Source organism: Eublepharis macularius, chromosome 14 (assembly GCF_028583425.1).
Source record: "Eublepharis macularius isolate TG4126 chromosome 14, MPM_Emac_v1.0, whole genome shotgun sequence".
Taxonomy (NCBI): Eukaryota; Metazoa; Chordata; class Lepidosauria; order Squamata; family Eublepharidae; genus Eublepharis; species Eublepharis macularius.
The window spans coordinates 52,527,757-52,548,213 of NC_072803.1; positions in this window are offsets into that span (position 1 = coordinate 52,527,757).

Sequence of the window (20,457 nt, forward strand, 5' to 3'; positions counted from 1 at the left end):
CTGTGTGCTTAGTGAGGGGACAGTAGAGGAAATTTTGCCTGAAGCCTCTCAAAAAACTGCAGCTGGCTCATATTAACACTCCACTTTGAGGGAAACCGTTTACCATGCTTGCGTTCAGAGCTGACTGAAGAGGAGCCAGCCATGCCTTCTTTTCTTGCAAGCTCCTTTAAGTAGGACCCAAGTACACTTCTCAAGTCCCTTCTGCTAGTTAGCGCACAGTTGGTGCTAAATCCATTGTAGACTGTTAAGAGTTGCTAGAGCCAATATGGAGGCAGGCCTGCCGCACTCTTAATTGGTGCACAGAAGAGAGAATTCCATGTGGAACACTTTCTCCCTTCTGTACACTTAAGAAATGACATCATACACACACACACACACAAGAATGAGCAGAACAAGAGGCTCATTGCGGGCCACGTTTTCCTCTGGCTATGGCACCTGCTCAGAAACCTTCCTGCTTCCGCTGGCTCCAGTGTGCTGCAGACGGTGGCAGTTTATTTTGCTTTCTAATGACTGGAATTACTTTTGCATTAGATGGATTTTTCGAAGCTTTCCTGCTGCCTGGCTGCGAAGGCTGCTAGCGATTCAAATTAAGATTGCCTCCCTGGTCCCCAGCTGGCAAGAGCAGATACACCCCCACCCCGCTTCCCCTCGCCGACACCCTTGGGGTCTCTGTATCTGTCCAAGTGCTGCGGGAACCTGGAGGGAGGGATTTCTTGCAGACGTCTGCCAGAATTAATTCCATTCTGGGCCAATCCGTAGACTTGCTATGCTTTCTGGGTTCTGATGAGTAGCAAGAGGGAAAGGAATTTGTATTTGAGAGAAGTTGGCGTGGTGAAAAATGATACGGAAGCCACAGTAGGTGATGGAATTAGTGCTCCAGGCCTGGGAACAAGCCCGAGCGTCACAGGGAAGTAGCGGTGACAGCGCCACAGTAAAAAAAGCCGCTGTTCCAAGCCATCTGGCTAGAGTAGTGAAAGGCCCTGCAGTTCCTTTCACCTGCAATTGGCAAGGGAGTGAGCCAGCCAACAGCCAGTCTGGTTACCTTTACATCCCTGTGATTGTGAGTGCTTTTTCTTTTAAAAAAATGATTCTGCAGGAATGTAGGAATTGTTTCTTTTAGTATAACGTTTATATTGTGCCTTTCCCTTACGGCTTAAGGAAACTTTAATTCCAAGATGCAAAACACAACAAGCCCTGTTAACAACCCCCCTTCCCCAAGAGGGGGAATCTCCATTAAAAGCCCTCACAAAAAAACTCCACCTTAGAGCACCTCCTGAAAACCTCTGGAGATGGTGCCCTCCTCAACTCCCCAGGGAGCCTGTCCCGCAAGGCAGGAGCCTCTAGAGAGAAGGAACGAACTCCAGTAGGTGTCTAGCGGGCGACCTTAAGCAGGAAACAACTCGAAAGTATTATTGAGTCAGTGGCTAGAGAAGTGAACTTGGATCTAAAGGTCTTGGAAGACTCACTTAATCTTTGACCCCGCACACGAGGAATCGATCCCTGCAAGAGAACAGCAGAAATACCAACCTGCCCTCTCATCAGGAGCCTCATTGGAAATGTCTCCAGCGTCTGTGCTGTCTTCCGTCATCAAAGCCTGCTGTGACCAGCAGTGGCTCTTCTTTAGGTAGAGAAAGGGCATTCCAAACACCTGCTTCCCAAGGGCCGAACTAGATGAGAGCGTATCCCTGAGTCCACCTTGGGGACACCCGTCGTTTTGTAGCAGTGAGTCATTCCCACTAGGGAAATCCTTTTAAAGTGCCGCTACATTGATCTCAACAAGAATTCCACCCTTCCCCCCAGTGCTGTTAAAAGGTATTCCACATTGCTATGAAATGGCAGCACACCTCTGGCGTGGACTTGGGGACGTTGTCCTGACTAATTCAGCCCTGAGAACCTTCCATTGGAGAGTGAAGCTGGGATCTTCTGCTTGCAAAGAATGTGCCCAGCCACAGAGCTATGATTTATCCAACCCAGTCTATTCTGACTGACACGAGTTCTCTGGAGTCCCCCCCCCCCAAATCTGCTATCTATGATCCTTTAACTACCAAGGATCGAAACGGGCATATGCTCTGCCACTGAACCTTGGCTCCTTCTCAAGTATCTCCATAGCTAGAGCATAGTTCTCTCTATATATAATACCTAGATCAGATCATGCCATGACTTTTTAAGCCTCTGCAGGCTTTTGTCCCATTAGCAAGTTCATGGCTGGCTCAGCAAGCTTCTGCCATTTTCAGGGCCTGGAACACACTTGCTGGCATAAGGCACAATGTGAAAAAGCTATTGAAGAATACAGAATTATACTGCAGCCTGGTATGAAACAGTGTCTCTTACCTGGAATATTTTATCCATTTTTTTAAAAAAAAGATTTAATTTACTGTGGAGAAACACACACACATGTCCGAAGTACCTAACCCAATGCTAATGTACCCTGCCACCCTGTCATTTGTGATAACCATCTTAGATCATGTTCTTAGAAGGTTAATTTGTGTCAATTGTGCATTTCCTTTAAAAAAACCCCTTGGTTGGTGTAGTTCCTATTCTCGGAGGCAGCGCGGGGGGGCTGGGAAGCCATCCGCGCCATTTGCCTGCCCCGCTGGAAGCTCTGTTCGGCATCCCCCCTTGGCGGTGCTGGGGGCAGACTACCCCCCTGCCCCCCCTTGATCCTGCTCTGCCCTGTGCAAGCACCAAGTCATTACTGACCCATGGGGGGACATCACATCACGACGTTTTCTTGGCAGACTTTTTACGGGGTGGTTTGCCATTGCCTTCCCCAGTCATCTACATGTTACCCCCAGGAAACTGGGCACTCATTTTACTGACCTTGGAAGGATGGAAGGTTGAGTCAACCTTGAGCCGGCTACTTGAACATGGATTCTGCCAGGATTGAACTCAGGTCGTGAGCAGAGCTTGGGCTGCAGTACTGCAGCTTACCACTCTGCGCCACAGGGCTCTGTAGAGAGGGTAAATTGACAGAGCTTTCACCTCTGTCTTTTAAAACAATGCTTCTTGGCTAGCATTGCAACTCCCTTCACGTGTGCATCCTCGTGTAATTTGTCTCTTGTAGCTTAACTCTAAGACTGTGCTGCATGCCTTCCTAAATGTGGTGAGTAAAGGTGCCCTGCCCACCCACTCTGGCAGCCCATTCCAAATGACAGAGCCCACCACAGAGAAGGCCCACAATCTTCACAAGTGTCTCTGGAGGCTCGGGCTATGAGATCTAAAGCTGGGTGTCATCAGAATAGGGGTGACCATCTGCTCTAAACTCCTGTTGATCTCGAGCCTTTCCCAGAGAGATTAAAGAGGGATAATATGGGCCCTTGCTGACTCTACCTCGCCTAAGTTCCTCCCAATAAGAGAAGAGCAAAACCAAAGGAAGACAGTGCATTTTATAGTAAATGTTTATTGCAGTTGATTCACCCAGATATCATTGTCGACTGTATCAAATGCCTCTGACAGCTCTAACGTATCAGCAGCAATGGCTTGCCCTTGTCCAGCTATAAATGAATATCACCCCATGAGGAGATTGTAGGGCAGTTTCAGCCCTGAATCCTGGCCTAAAAGCCTAAGGCCAATAGGTACTGCTGCTTTGATAATGGTTTCTTGAATTGACAACTGGTGGCAGACCTCCCATCTTGAGCCTCTCCCCTGATCTCCAATACAGGGCTAATAACCACTGACCAACTTTACAGGGCTACTGTAGGGATTCCAACCTGATAATGTGCGTGAACACTGAAAAGCATGTAATGCTTTGGGAAGGAAGCATCAGGAAGAAAGAAAACTCATGTCAGTCTATGGAAGACAGGATACGTAGAAGCTGACTCCCCACCCTTGCAGCAAGAAATCCAGGCTCTTGAGTAAATGGGTTTTATTGAGATATCTTGGCTTCGCCATGCATATGTCCATAGGATGCACAGAAGCAATTAAAGGCGTCAGGCTGTACACAGGTTCCTTGTTAAGAATGACACATTGAGTACATGATACACTATAACTACCCCTCTACATGTCCTCCACGCTCTTAGCCCATCCAGCAGGAACATGATCAGTAGAAGGATGGGAGTATCAGGACGGAGCTGCCCCAAGGCCACTGCGGCGAGCCATCCGAGATAAGGCCTCCGTCGTACTGGAATCTGGAAAGCAACAGGGGAACAGGTGCACGAGGTTATTGCAACATCTAGAATGTGTAACAGTATGGAGGGACTGTGGGCTACAGACCTGACAACTCAACTGTCGCAGACTTGCCCTTTTAGCTGAGACCCAACAGTTAGGGCAGCCTGGCAAGCCCTTTGTCCAGCTACCTAAACATGCTGAGAGCCATGAATTCACTCCAAGAAGAGTTGTTCATTTGTGAACATATTCTCAGACAGTAAAATAATTGAGCCCTCAGGCAATTGTGTCCTTCTAAGTTTTATTAAGAGCAGAAAAATATATCCAGAAGAGTTAGCCGTGTGAGTCTGGAGTCGCAAGATAGTAAAGAGTCCAGTAGCACCTTTAAGACCAACCAACTTTATTATAGCATAAGCTTTCGAGAACCACAGTTCTCTTCTCCATGCATCTGACGAAGAGAACTGTGGTTCTCAGAAGCTTATGCTACAATAAAATTGGTTAGTCTTAAAGGTGCTATTGGACTCTTTACTATTTAGAAAAATATATGAGCATGATCAAACCCCCCTCAACACTGTTTGTGTATACACAGTTCTAGAGAAACGCGTTGGTCTTAATTTGACCTTGGCTGATTGAGGCTTAACTTTGGGACCTATTTTCAGTGCTAGGGAAGACAGTGGCTCCTGGGCACGGACAGAGTGTCACACCGGTGGGTCACCTGTAGCCAGCCCCCATGCATCATTAAATGTAAAGGAAAAACTTGTTGGCCCAAAATGCTTGGTTTCTTGAGAATGCCAAGCCCCAGCCCTTTCTTCATGTACAAGTGACACCCTGGGAGGAGGCCTGGCGTGACAAAAGGTCAGCTCAGTCTGGGATTGGCTGGTGCCAAGTGGAGATGTAGGAACACATCAAACACGGCGAGGTTAATGAGAATGTCATTCTTGGGGCCTTGATGAAGCCCAGGGAGCGAGGGCCGACTGGAGCGGACAGACAGTGGTCTCCAAATGATATCCAGTAATTAGCTGGCAAATAGAAAACCATGTTTTGTGTAATTGCTAGGAATAATGCCTCACAGCCTGGATCGGTTTTGCGGCAGGCTGCGTGCCACATCCCGGTGACTTCCTGTTCCCTCTGTCATTTCTCATCACGTTCTTGCCCAAATTTGATTGCATCGTCTTGGAGGCTCTGGTTGCCAGGGTAACGCCACGGAACCATTATGTTTATGCAATAGATGTCATGCCCCCTCAAAGGACAGGCTCTTCAACTGTCCAGCCCACCTGGCACCTCCTTCCTGATGTTGCTCAGGCGATATCTTTGGGCTTGTACTTAGAGGCCTGTTGCGTCTTGGGTGAACTGCCCAATCCTTAGCACTGATTCACTTTACCTTTTTGGAACTCTACAAGTAGCTTTAAAAGAACAAGAGCTTGTTTGCAGAATGGGGCAATTTCTGCATTTTTAAAAAAAGATGCAGGGACAGGACCCATCCCCCCCTCACCATGACAGGACAGTCTGCCAGATGAAGTGTGTAAATCTGTGGCACACAAAAACATTTCGGTTCCAGAAGACTTTTTGCAAGGGAGGGATATATTTGCTTTGTTTCTGCTAGACTTTGGAATGTTATTGGTTTCTGCTGGTTTAAAAGTACGTTTTAATTGGCATTGCAATCACCTCAAACTTTTTTTGAAGGTGTGGGTTTTAAATTTTAAAATCTAAACGCTCCATCCACCTAACTTACTTAGCTGTACTCATCCAGTATCCCCCAACATAAAATAAGCTTTTAGCTACTAAGACTGAGTGTATTGTAAGGTGTTTAAAAGAGACTTAAAAAAATAACTTCAGGAAGTTCTTGTACAATTAAGGAAGGTAGAAAAGAGCAAGAGTCCAGTAGCACCTGTAAGACTAACAAAATTTGTGGCAGGGTATGAGCTTTCGTGAGTCACAGCTCACTTCTTCAGATCTGAAGAAGTGAGCTGTGACTCGCAAAAAGCTTATAGGTGCTACTGGACTCTTGCTCTTTCTACTGCTAGACACACTAATGTGGCTGCCCATCTTGATCTAATTAAGGAAGATGTTCATTATAAGTGGCAAAAGTTATAGACTGAGAATAGGCATTGCTCTTAATCAGCTGTTGCTTTATAGATACCACGGCCCTGGGCTTGTGTATTTTGCAACTGAGTTAGAGAAAATTCTGCTGGGAGGAAAATGTAGATTTCCTCCTCTTCATGCATCTCTTTAGAGCTCTACTTGGAAATAGTACAAGCCCACTGAATAGGGAAGATTGGCACCTTTGGGGAAAAGCTTCAGGCTGGCCAGGGACACACATTGTTGGGACTGAGACCGTCTGAAAAACAGGGCAGAAGGTACTTGTTAAGTACTTAGATATAGTGGTAGTTGTTAGGGTTGCCAGCTCTGTGCTGGGGAATTCCTGGAGATTTTGGGGGGTGGAGCCTGGAAAGGGTGGGGTTTGGAAAGGGGCAAGGATTATTGCAGCCCTTGAACAGCTTTCCCTCCATTCTGCTAAATTTTCAAGGACTGGCCTCTGCAGTAAGATACACCCATGGTCTGACTTGGTATAGGACAGCTCCATATGTTCACATGTTCATTCACCATGCTCTAGTTACAAGGTAACTATAAACCAACATTTAGAATAACATCGTTTTGATGTTGATGGAGTGTCTGTCCTGACCTGGATAGCCCAGGTGAACCTGATCTTGTCAGATCTCAGAAGCTAAGCAGGGTCAGCCTTGGTTAGTAATTGGATGGGAGACCTGCAACGAAGACCAGGGTTGCAGAGGCAGGCAATGGCAAACCACCTCTGTTGGTCTCTTGCCATGAAAACCCTACCAGGGGTCACCATAAGTCAACTCTGACTTGAGGGCTCTCTCCACCACAGATGAAGTGTCTCTCAAGTGAATCCCTGGAACAAGATCTCCAGCATAGCACTCGTTGGCATCCTGGCACCCATTGAGACCTTTCCAGGTGCCTGCCCAGTGTTTTTGCCCAGTAGGCCTTCTAATTGGCCATTGGAGATCCAATTAGCTGTGCAGAAAAAAAGTTGCTTCCATGGCACAAGGCTCTTCAATTCATTGCATGACTGAAGGCAAGCGGTGTGTATAAAACAAACAAACTTTAAAACAATGTGTTCATTTAAAAAGGCATCCTGATAAACAAACCTTCTCTCTGAAATGCTGAAGAGTTACTATTAGTTTTATGTGGGTTGGTGTGCCATAGAACAGAACAGCAGGATTTGAGACAGGCAGCACTTTTGAGACCAACAAAATTTTCTCGCTGTAAGCTTTCGAGAGTCAGAGCTCCCTTCTTCTGTGTCAGAAAAAAGAGAGCTCTGACTCTCGAAAGCTTACACCCTGAAAATCTTACTGGTTTCAAAGGTGCCACTGGATAAAAATCCAGTTACTATTAGCGTTATGTATAACTTCACTCTCTGACACTCTGTGGCTGGGGCAACCACCCTGTGTCAGAATTCCAAAGACGCTCACAAGTGTCAATAGTAGGGATGTGCGTTTCGGCATTCAGAATGCCGAAAGAATGCCGAAACAAAAGTGTTTCGGCATTCTTCAAGAATCCCGAAACGTTTCGGGGAATGCCGAAACGTTTCGGGATTGCCGAAAGAAAAACCCGAAACGTTTCGGGATTCTTTCGGCATTCTTTCGGCATTCGAGAATCGCCATTTTGATTTTGCTAGCCGTTTGCCTTAGCAAGCGGCTAGCAAAATCCTGCTGGAAGCAAAGGCTTCCTGCAGGCTCTTAGCAGAGGGGAGGGGGGGAGAAGGAGTGAATCACTCACTCCTTCTGTCACCCCCCACCCCTCTTGCAAAGGAGGATAGGGAATCCTGCTTTGCCTTGCAAATGCAAGGTGCAAGCATTGCATTGCACTTTGCATTTGCAAAGCAGCAGAGATTCCCGCCAAAACTAACAGGTAGGGGAGGGGGAGCAGGAGGAGGGTGGCTCTTGGAGTGTGGGTGGGGAAAGGCAGGGGACTGGGGACTTTAGGAGTCACCAATCCCACTGCTGCATTCTCATGCCAGCCAATAGATTTAAATCTTTGGCTGAGGCTGCAGCAGGGGATTTAAATTTGGAGCAAGACTGTCTGGAACACTTCTGTTGCTGCTGCTGCTGAGCTGTGACCGAGAGAGGAGAAGAAGAGAGACTGCACCTGGAGCCTGGAGGACATCTGCCTGGAGGATCAACTGTGCTGGACATCCTGAGAGGACACCTGGTAGGCCTTTTTAAAATTTTTGTAAATTTTTTTGATGCTGGGCAATGTGCTGCTGTGGCCTGCCTCTGCAAAAAGGTGTTGCAGTTTATTCTTGGCATGGCCTGGGGGACAGGTTGGGCAGACAATGTTTGATGGTGGGGTGGGGGTTTCAGCATTGGTTGTTGTGCTTGCCTTCTTAAAGCTTGATCCACTGTTTTAAGATTAAAACAAGAGTGTGCCAGCTTTGGGCCTACACAGGCCAGAAGCCTTTCTTCTGGCTGGCTCTCACAGTTGTGCTCCACAATCTGGAATGGTGTGGCTTGCTTTTCTGTGTCTGGTCCCCTGCTTGCAAGGATTCCCAACAGGCTCCGTCCTGATCAACTGTGCCAGCCTGTGGGCCACACACAGGTATGGCCTGGGGGACAGGTTGGGCAGACAATGTTTGATGGTGGGGGGGGGGGTTCAGCATTGGTTGTTGTGCTTGCCGTCTTTAAGCTTGATCCACTGTTTTAAGATTAAAACCAGAGTGTGCCAGCTTTGGGCCTACACAGGCCAGAAGCCTTTCTTCTGGCTGGCTCTCACAGTTGTGCTTCACAATCTGGAATGGTGTGGCTTGCTTTTCTGTGTCTGGTCCCCTGCTTGCAAGGATTCCCAACAGGCTCCGTCCTGATCAACTGTGCCAGCCTGTGGGCCACACACAGGTATGGCCTGGGGGACAGGTTGGGCAGACAATGTTTGATGGTGGGGGGGGGGGTTCAGCATTGGTTGTTGTGCTTGCCTTCTTTAAGCTTGATCCACTGTTTTAAGATTAAAACAAGAGTGTGCCAGCTTTGGGCCTACACAGGCCAGAAGCCTTTCTTCTGGCTGGCTCTCACAGTTGTGCTTCACACTCTGGAATGGTGTGGCTTGTTTTTCTGTGTCTGGTCCCCTGCTTGCAAGGATTCCCAACAGGCTCCGTCCTGATCAACTGTGCCAGCCTGTGGGCCACACACAGGTATGGCCTGGGGGACAGGTTGGGCAGACAATGTTTGATGGTGGGGGGGGGGGGTTCAGCATTGGTTGTTGTGCTTGCCTTCTTTAAGCTTGATCCACTGTTTTAAGATTAAAACAAGAGTGTGCCAGCTTCGGGCCTACACAGGCCAGAAGCCTTTCTTCTGGCTGGCTCTCACAGTTGTGCTTCACGATCTGGAATGGTGTGGCTTGCTTTTCTGTGTCTGGTCCCCTGCTTGCAAGGATTCCCAACAGGCTCCGTCCTGATCAACTGTGCCAGCCTGTGGGCCACACACAGGTATGCTGCTTTGGCCAAGGTAACCCTTTTTGGTTGCTGGCCTGGCACTCACAGTTGTGCTCCACAATCTGGAATGGTGTGGCTTGCCTTTCTGTGTCTGGTCCCCTGCTTGCAAGGATTCCCAACAGGCTCCGTCCTGATCAACTGTGCCAGCCTTCGGCCCACACACAGGCCTGCTGCTCCGGCTTTGGTAACCCTTCCCGTTTGCTGGCCTGGCACTCACTGTTTTGCTTCACATTCAGGTTGTTTATCGTTGGTGGACCTCTTCTGGACTGGACTGCACTTGGTGGACATCGGCCTGCAGATCTCTGCGTGGAGGGTCAACATTGCTGGACATCTGCACTGGTGGACTGGTAGGGTTGTTGTTAAATTTGGTTTTTGAGCTTATGTCTGCTGCTGTGCCTACCTGCGAGCATATGCTTTGGCTCTGTCTTTATGGCTTGGGCCGGGGGGGGGGGCATTTTCTGGTTGGGCAAGAGGATATTGTTTGGGGGTTAGGGGGGCCAGCATTGATCGCAGTGCCTGCTTTCTTTCATGTTTCATTTTTCAAGTTTGAGTGTGGGGTGGGCATGAACTGCTGTTTCACAGGACTAAAAAATGAGTGTGCCAGCTTCTGGCCTGCACAGGCCAGAAGCTCTGCTGGGTGGATGTGTTTTGTTTTGCTGCTGGTTGGCCCTAGCCTTTAAGGGGGGGGGGGCTGACTTGGCTTGTGCAACGGGGCCTTGAATTTTGGGGTTGCGTGTGCGGCGTGTGGTGTTGACTCTGCTAACATTTCCAATTTTCTTGACAGCATCGTGGAGGAGAGGAGGACCAGCTGCAAGACCGCCTGAACATCGCTGGACTGCAGGACTGGTGTTACTGTGAGCGAGTCCGGGTTCACATTTGGGTGGCCTTGGGGGTGGGTTCTTGCTAGCTTGGGAGGGGGGAGGCTCATCTTCAAAACACCACATCCACACCCCACACCGACATACCACAGATACATCGGTCCCGCTAAATAGTGTCTCTTAGGTAGGTAGGCCAGTTGGTAGGTGATCAGTGGATAATTGCCCTCAACATAATTATTAGGGAAACCGAGCCTAGTTTTTTTTAAAAAACTAAATAGGGACTCAGCAGGGAAAGCATTAGTGAGTGAGTGTTAGGTTTGAATTCTATATATATATATATATATATATAAAAATTTGTAATAGCTGTCAATAGGCTTCCCATTAGTGCCCCCATAACTAGGGTTCCACTGCCCATCTCTGGCACCCGTGGTGGTGCCAGGCCGGCCCGGGCATACTAGTGTGTGAGTGTTTAAGGCTTTGTCACCTGTTATTGGGGTTTAGGGCCAGCTCAATTCCAGAGGAATTCAGCTGATTGGCAGGCTCAGGTTCCCTGACATAAATAGGGTTGCTTAAAAAGGCACTTGATTGTTCATCTCCAAGTCACAGAGCCACTAGAAACACAGATTTATAGCAGGTTAGTTAGGTCTTGAAAACAAAGTTGACCTTTGTTTTCTAAATCTTTTCTGATTAGTTAGGGTTGAATTTGGGAGGGGAAAGTATGTCAGAGAGGAAAGCAGAGAGGGGCCCCGGGGGAAAGGCTAGGGAGAAATCTAGAGGGGAGGAGGGGAGGGGGAGGGGGACTGCTGCGGCAGCCCCTCCATCTGAGCGGAGGAGGCCCTCCCCTGCGCTGCTGCCGTTCACCAGCCTGGCTTCTGGTGACAGGAAGAGGGTTCGCAAGACTCTCTTTCCTGAGGCAGCTGCTGGAGGGCCACCCCCAACCCGGGTGCGTGAGGCAGGGGCTGGCACTGGGCAGGGGCCTGCTGCTGAGGCTCCTCCTCCTCCAGTGGTTGCGAGCCAGCTGCTGGAGGAGGGGCAGCATGTGGTGTCTCCTGGGATGGGCGCGGAGCACATGACTTTCCCTGCGCTCCCGCTCACCCCAGGAACCCGGAGGATGTTGGAGGAACTGCCCGTGAGACCCCCCCTGGGGCGGTCCACCCCAGTTTCCTCTGAGGCCAGCAGCAGGCCTCTCGCGGCTGTGCAGGAGGAGAGGACGCGGGAGGAAGAGGCAGAGACTGTGGTGGAAGAGCCCACATCTCTGCCCCTTCAGCCTCGTCCATCCCCACCTGCCCGGCCGAGAGTGGGACACGGTGTGTCCGGCCAGAGCACCTCACAGGAGGTGCCGCAGGGTGGTCCCGAACGCGCTTCTCCTGGGAAGCGTGGGATGCCCTTTTCCTCCGAAATCTGGAAGCACTTCCAGACAACGGAGGATCCCCGAGCAGCCCTGTGCCTGCATTGTAGGCAGCGCGTCAGCCGTGGCAAAGATGTGTGGCATCTCTCCACGTCTGGGATGAGGTACCATATGAAGAGGCACCACCAGGCGGTGCTTCTTCGGGAGGAGGGTTCGAGTGGCGCCGCACGGCCGCCAGCTAGCCAGAAGGAGGCAGGCTCCTCTGGTGCTCTCCCCCCAAGGGTACCTGCAGGAAAGGGACGCCAAGCCTCTCTCCCGGAGATGCTTGGTATGCAGGGCGCTAGTGTGCCCAGAGAGGGGATCCGGAGGGCGAGCAGGCGCATCACGCGCCACATCGTCAACATGATAGCAGTGGATGGGCAACCGTATTCCGTAGTTGAAGACTTCGGCTTCTCAGGGCTGCTCCAAGATTGCTTTCCCTGGTACGCCGTCCCTGCTCGCACGTCGTTGAGCAGATCGGTGGTGCCCTCGTTTTACAGGGCTGCCAGGGATCATGTGAAGGCACAGCTGTCCCGGGTTGCCGGGAGAACTGTGCACTTCACATCGGACATCTGGACCTGCCCAAGTGTGCAGCAAGCGTACCTCTCGCTTACTGCTCACTGGTGGGAACCCGAGTCGGTTCTGGGTGGGGGCCGGGGGGAGGTGCCTAGCACAGCTAGACAGGGAAGGATGCGAGACCGCCAGGCCGGCTACTGCAAGGCCTTGCTTCACGCCGAGGTGCTCGACGTGTCCCACACGGCGGAGAACATCGCTGCCACCTTAAGGAGACAGTTGGACGAGTGGATAGGCCAGGGACCCGCCACCGTGGGATGCATGGTGACGGACGGTGGCAAGAACATGAGGGCAGCGGCGCATCTAGTGAGCCGAGAGAGCGTCTACTGTGCCGCTCACAAGCTTCACCTAGTGGTGAGAGATGCGCTGGGGTTGGGCTCCTCGAAGGAACCCGTGGATACCCGGACCCGTGAACTCCAGTTACTTGTCCAGAAATGTCGGAGGCTCACGGGTCACTTCTCGCGCAGCGTGAAGGCCACGCACGAACTGCGCCAGACACAGGTCAGGACAGGTGTGCCAGAGCACGCTCTGATCACTGACGTCAGCACTCGCTGGAACTCCACCTGCGCCATGCTTGAGCGCTTGGTGGAGCAGCAGGCCGCACTCCACGCGTGGCTCTCCGAGCACCGCGGTGCGAGTCAGGTGGGTGAGTTCAACCGGGAGGATTGGCTCACCATCACCCAGACAGTGGAGGTCCTGAAGCCCTTCAAGGACTTCACTGTGGCGGTCTCGTCAGACACGGCGACCCTCGGTCTGGTCATTCCCCTGGTGCACACGCTCCAGAGGAATCTGGCCACCCTTGCAGACCGGGTCGCGCCCCGTGCTGACCTTGTTCCAGCGGTGCGCGCATTAGTGAGAAGGCTGCAGCAGGGCATAGCTGCCAGGCTAACTCCTCTCACTAAGGAAGAGTCATACATGTTGGCGACCATGTGTGACCCGCGCATAAAGGGCACTTTCGCCGAGCGGGACGGGAACCTCACCCAAGCCAGAGACGGGCTCTGCTCTTGGGTGAGGCGCAGGCAGGCCAAGAGGGGACGCCTGTCGACAGGGGGGACGCAAGAGGGGCCCTGCCGTGCGGGTCCCTCTGACGCCCCCTCTGCGCAGGCCCCCCCCGAGGCCACCACCAGAGTGCCGATGGAGATGGAGATGCTCCGGTGGGCCCTCGTCCCCTCTGGGGTCGTGAGGACCGTGAGAGAGGATCCGGCGGAGGCGATGGTCAGGGACTACCTCGCGGAGCCCTGCGAGTCGCTCTCCACCGATCCGCTCAGCTACTGGGCCAGGAAGGAGTCGGTCTGGCCGGACCTCTCCCTCGAGGCGCAGCGGCTGCTCTCATGCCCTCCGACGAGCGTGGAGAGCGAGCGCGTCTTTTCACATGCGGGCGACATTGTCGGCCCACATCGCACTCGCCTTCTCCCATGGAGAGTCGAGCAGTTGACCTTCCTGAAGGTCAACTCTCGCCTCTTCGATTTCTCAGGACTGGACTTCCAGAGTGACTGAGGTGAGCCCAACTTGTGGCCTGCATCCTCTATGAGTCCAATCCTTTGGAATCGCGCTCTCCCCTGTATAAAACCCTGTATATACAGTTAAAACCGGCCAGTAGAGGGAGGGTGGTTAGGAACCAGTGGCAAAGGGAAAACACCCAGCAATTTGAAAGCCCCCCCCCCAGGGTATTCAAAACATCTCCCATCACTGAGACATACCCTGTGGGACCAAATTTATTATGAGAAATAATGCCCCAGAAACATGGATTGCTACTGGAGGGAGAAACAGGTTAGATAGGGATTGCTTAGGTGTTTTTATCAGATGAACTCCTTGTAAAAAAAAATTGTAGAAGAATTGTTGTACTGTTTTTTGAAAGTTGATGTTCCGTTCATGTAAAAAAAAGGAAAAAAAACCAAAAAAAAATGTTGTGATTATGTTTTTTAAAAGTTGATGTTCTGTTCATGTAAAAAAAAGGAAAAAAAACCAAAAAAAAATGTTGTGATTATGTTTTTTAAAAGTTGATTGAATGTTCATGAAAAAAAAAAAACCCAAAAAAATGTTGTGATTATGTTTTTTAAAAGTTGATGTTCTGTTCATGTAAAAAAAAGGAAAAAAAAACCAAAAAAAAATGTTGTGATTATGTTTTTTAAAAGTTGATTGAATGTTCATGTTTAAAAAAAAAAAAATTTGATGTTAATGTTGGGTTTGCATGGTTGGGGGATGCGGGTAGAGTGGTGGATGGGCACCGGCCAATGATGATCTCTCACAGATGTTCCCAGGTAAATTCTGAGGCTGGTGTGGGGGTGGGGGGAGACCTCTGCAGAACTGCTCCAGAAATACCATTGTCCAGTGCCTTGGAAGTGCCCAGTTCAGCTTTGTGTGTCTGAACTGAAAGCACAGCCACAGGAAATGACATAGGTTCTGCTGGACCCTGTTGCAGTGGTTCCCCCACCCATTTAGTCATGTTATGGAGGGAGAGTTGTATTAGGCTGGTAGTTATGATCATCTTCTGTTTCCATGCCCTGTTGTGCCCGCTCACTATGTAACCTGCTGTAATGTTCAAAACTTTACTGTTTGTCCATTTCAAAAGAAAAATTGTGTTTAAGATTCTCTGATGTGTAGTTAATTGTGTTGTGTTGTGCTATGAGGGACAATAAGTGTAATATGTTGTGATTTGTTGACCACTTGTAATTTGAAAATGAGAAAATAAAGGTTTTTTAAACTTAATGATTGTGTGTCTGTGTTCCCTTCTTTGATGGGAGGTTGGTTCCCAGCATAGGGAACAATGGGGCAGGCTGGCCAGCCTGTTCCTGGGGTACTGGGTGTGGGGCAGCTGAGGGTGGTTTTGGTTCTGAGAGGGGCTGAGTGGAGGATTTGGGTCTGTGTGTGGCAGCTGGGGTGGGGGAACTGGGTTTGTGTGGGGCTGTAAGGAGTGGACTATGGGGGATGAGAGCACTGGTTGTCCCTTGTGCCCAAGTAGGCCCCTGCTACTGTCCTGGTGTGGGCTTCCATGCCTCTATCAGTTGCTGGCCCTCCTTTGCCATCTTTTTCTGAAATTTTCCTAGGGCTGCCAAACTCCTGGTTGGGCTTGAGTTCAGGTTAGAGAGAGTAGTTCCCTACAGAGAAACTGGCTGCTTCCAAGGGCAATCTCTTTAGAGGGCAAATGCGGACCATGGATTCTGGGGGAGATCCCTACTCAGATTTTCCTTTCCACAAGTCCCACCCCCAAATTGCCAGTAACTTCCAAGGCCAGAGTTTGCCACCCCAGAGAGATCCCGTTCCCACCCTCTTAGCCTTGGCATGAAAGTTGTAGCCCCCATGGAACGCTTCCAGGTTCCTGATTCCAAGCCCAATGACACCAATGTAAGACAATCCAGACCTCCATCAAAAATGGATTTTAAGTAGCAGTGGGATTGGGCTGCATTTCAGTCATTCACATATCTGGTTGTGTTCCCAAACATTTAGCTTATGTTTTTTTAAATCAGCGTATGGCACTTAAGGACACTTTTAAATGGTTCTAAAAACATTTTTTTATTATGAAGTATTTAATGTGGCATTGATCAAGGGCAGGCCTTTTGGCCAAATGAGCAGTATCAGTACAGTAAAATTTAGACAAAGCTCATAGGAGGAAAAAGCATTCACACTGTGAAGTGGGAAGAAAGTTTCAATTTACATGTACCATGGACTCCGAAAAAGACATGTAAGTGGCATCCAGACCAAATCAGGCCTGCTTTCTCCCTTGAAGATATCAATTGATGATAGTGCTTATGTCACATCATGAGAAGACAAGGTTCACTAGAAAAGACAATAATGCTAAGAAAAATTGAAGGCAGTAGGGAAAAGAAGAATACCCTAGATGTGGTAGATTGACTTCGGTTTGCAATACATGGACAAGGTTTTTGGGATACTGTGGAGCTCAATATAATTCTAAAGTACACCACAAGTGATTTGAATGCATAAAACATACAGACACATACACATAAAATGTATATACCCCCTCCCCACCAAATTAAAGGTTTATCTTATGCCCCGGTTTTCTCCCCCATGGGAACCTAGAGTGGTTTACACATTGCTGTTCTCCCTTGATTTGTTTCACCCTCATCACAACCAGGCTAACAATAGACAGCTGCTCCATGCCTCACATTGGAGTGACTCCACCGATGGCCTTCTTAGTTGTTGGAGGGGGTGGAGGGGGGGGAGGAAGGAAACAACGCACTCCTGCCCACTCTATCTGGGGCCTAGGTGACCAAATTGCTTGGCCTTGGCAAGGAGCCAGTGGTGGGGCGGCACTGGTTCTGGGGCCCCGTCCAGAACATTTGTCCAGGGCCCCAAAATCACGTAGACTGCCTCTGGAAAACACAACACAATTGTTTACTTAGGCTGAGCCAAGAACATCCATCAAGCCTACAAGGCACAGAATCAGAGTCTGCCAGATTCTAGACCAACTCTCTAGCCATTGCACTACAGTGGATATCTAAAAATTGTTCATACCCCCACCAGCAACTTGAACATTTTTCTCCAAAAGGCACAACTTGGCTGGGTCTCAAAAAGGACTATGATGCATGGGCCTGTCAATGCATACTGGTACTAAGGCTCTGGCCGGGGGGAGGGGGGCATTGTGCCAATGCCACCCTGGCTTTGGAAGGGGACAGTAAAATAGAAGAAATAATCTAGCTTCAGTGCCTCCCCCCCTTCTCTGTCTCTCTCTCTCTCTATAATGTGAGTGAAAACATTACTATACCATCACTGAAGCCTACAGGATACTTAGGGTCTGTTCACACACGCATGATCATTTAATGGCAATGCTCTGGCATGATGATGTCTGTTCTAGGAGGTGATGTGATCATCACACAAGGCTGGGGAGCACGCACAATTCACAGCAGGCAGATTTGGGCCACAAGGGATCCTGCTTTGGCCTGTAGGGCCCAAATCAGCCCACTGCAAAGCACAGGCATACTCTCAGGGCAGCCAGATGACATCAGTGACATCACGGCAGCAGCCCCTGGAGCGTACCTTGAAGGCTCATTCACTGACTTTCCCCCTTCGGGGTGATAGGTGAGAGTGGGGGATCCCCCACCAAGGGGAAACGGATCCCTAATTGTGTCTGAGGTTGTGGAAATCAAATGGGTCATTACCTCCATATTGCTTCTGTCTTTGAGGGACTTACATGCACATTATATTTAACTCCAGATTTCTTGATTGTCAAGGAATGCATGTGGTGGGGGGTGGGGGGAAGGGTGGGAGAAGGGCACCTGAGGGTGAGGGTGGCATTTGGCATGCAAAATGCCACCCCTGGCAAGACAAGCCTCTCCCAGCTGTCAGTGGTAGAGATGAGAGCAGAGCACCCACTTGGGGAGGCCATGAAATGGCCCCCCCAAGTGGGAGCAGGCTGAGCCTTGGTGGGGGGATGGGAGGAAGGGTGGGAGAAGGGCCCCAGAGGGTTGGGGGGGGGATTTTGTTGCTGTGGTTCCCCCCCATTAAGTCATGTTATGGAGGGAGAGTTGTATTAGGCTGGTAGTTATTATGATCATCTTCTGTTTCCATGCCCTGTTGTGCCCGCTCACTATGTGACCTGTTGTAATGTTCAAAACTTTACTGTTTGTCCATTTCAAAAAAAAAATTGTGTTTAAGATTCTCTGATGTGTAGTTAATTGTGTTGTGTTGTGCTATGAGGGACAATAAGTGTAATATGTTGTGATTTGTTGACCACTTGTAATTTGAAAATGAGAAAATAAAGGTTTTTTAAACTTAATGATTGTGTGTCTGTGTTCCCTTCTTTGATGGGAGGTTGGTTCCCAGCATAGGGAACAATGGGGCAGGCTGGCCAGCCTTCTCTGCGGGTGGTGGGGGGGTCAGGGGGGTGGTTATCTGTGTGCCAGGGCAGGTGCTCTTTCCCAGGGACGATTTGGCACTGCCACCATTGTGGCACCCCTTGTCTGTGCAGAACTGCCCTGGGAAAGAGAGTTTAGGGGTTCCCAAAAGGGGAGGGCAGGCCAGCCTGTTCCTGGGGTTATGGTGGGTGTGGGGCAGGTGGGGGTGGATTTGGGTCTGTGAGGGGCTACTGGGGGGATTTGGGTCTGTGTGTGGCAGCTGGGGTGGGGGAACTGGGTTTGTGTGGGGCTGTGAGGGGTGGACTTTAGGGGCTGAGAGCACCTACTTGGGGAGGCCATGAAATGGCCCCCCCAAGTGGGAGCAGGCTGAGCCTTGGTGGGGGGTGGGAGGAGGGGTGGGAGAAGGGCCCCAGAGGGTTGGGGGGCATTTTGCATGCAAAATGCCACCCCTGGCAACACAAGCCTCCCCCAGCTGTCAGTGGTAGAGATTAGAGCACCTACTTGGGGAGGCCATGAAATGGCCCCCCCAAGTGGGAGCAGGCTGAGCCTTGGTGGGGGGTGGGAGGAGGGGTGGTAGAAGGGCCCCTGAGGGCTGGGGGGCATTTTGCATGCAAAATGCCACCCCTGGCAAAGGAAGCCTGCCTCTTCATTTTTTCCCCATAGGAAATAATGAAGAGAGATCAGCAGCAGCATGCTAACAATATGCTGCTCCTTTGCTTTCTTATGGGGAGGATGGGGGGACCTGCTTTGGGGGGCCATAACATGGCCCCCCAAAGTCCAATCTGTCTGAAACTTGGGTAGTTGTTAGAGAAGGGTTAGAAGAAGGTCCCCACCAATTTTGGGCTTATTTGGTGGGAAAATGCCTCCTCCAGGCGTCCTGAAAGACGGAGGCATTTTCCCAGCAAAAAAACCCGAAAGAATCCCGAAAGAATGCCGAAATAATGCCGAATCCCGAATCCCGAAAGAGATTCTTGTTTCGGCTTTCGGCTAATGACGGTAGAGAATCTTGTTTCGGGTAATCCCGAAACAAGAAAGCCGAAAGTTTTTTCCTTGCACACCCCTAGTCAATAGCAGGGCCTTTTTTCAGGGGGAACGCAGTGGAACGGAGTTCCGGAACCTCTTGAAAATGGCCACATGGCTGGTGGCCCCGCCCCCTGATCTCCAGACAGAGGGGAGTTTAGATTGCTCTCCGTGCCGCTGAGTGGCATGTAGGGCAATCTCAACTCCCCTCTGTCTGGAGATCAGGGGGCGGGGCCACCAGCCTTATGACCATTTTGTCTGAGGGCAACCTACTGAGTTCCACCACCTCTTTTCCCAGAAAAAAAGCCCTGGTCAATAGTATCCATAGGTGCCCACAGTTTCTAGTATAGGAGTCCCCATAAGACTGTCATCCTATGAGAGGTGGAGAGGTATTGAGAGAAATAACAGAATCTTTTGCTGATCACCAAACTGCAGGTACTAAAAGTCTTTGTGAAAAAGCTGTAGTAGTTAAACTGGAATGAAACTTATAATAGACTTGTGCGTGTGTGGGGTAAAAGCGTCTGAAAAAAGAGGGCCAAGGAATTCTCAGAAGAATGCTGCAACTTATATTCTCATGAATCACCGTCTATCCTACAGCCATATGTAACCTCAGCTTTCCGGGGTCTCTACTGATGCCTGTTGTGGGGTGTACGCAGAGCTGCGGCTGTGATTGATCAACCTTCAGTCTCTCCACCCAGTTGTCTTGCTTGCAATCTGCAGGCCTCTGGATTGATGAGTCCTCTTGGCCTTGTGAGGATGCAGGGGAAAAGGAGATGAAAGATATTGTTTTCAGGTGGAATAGCTTCCAAAATGGTACATTTGCTTTCAAAGCGCCGTTTGGAATGCATATGAACTGCCGCCTGCAGCTACAAGAAACAAAGCCATTAAAGTTCAGATAGCAGTGGGCTTTTTTTTTAACCAAATGATTCAGTCCTTCCCTTCTAGCTCCGAGCAAGAGAGAAAGAGGAAGCTAAAGGAAGCTTAGGCATTGTAAGTTCAGAATGCAGGCTCCCCTATTGGGATCCTGCTGAAGGGTAAATTCAAGCTTCCTGTTCTATTTAACTGTGCCTAGGAAAATTATTCTAGCCCTAGAGATCTTGGGTGGATTACTCTCCGTTTCCCCAACATAACACTAAACTAGAGTTGGTACAGGAAACAGTGGTGCTCATGGGCAATATATATGAGCCGTACGTGCTTGTTTTGAACATGGAGTGGTGACTGGGAACGATAAGCAAA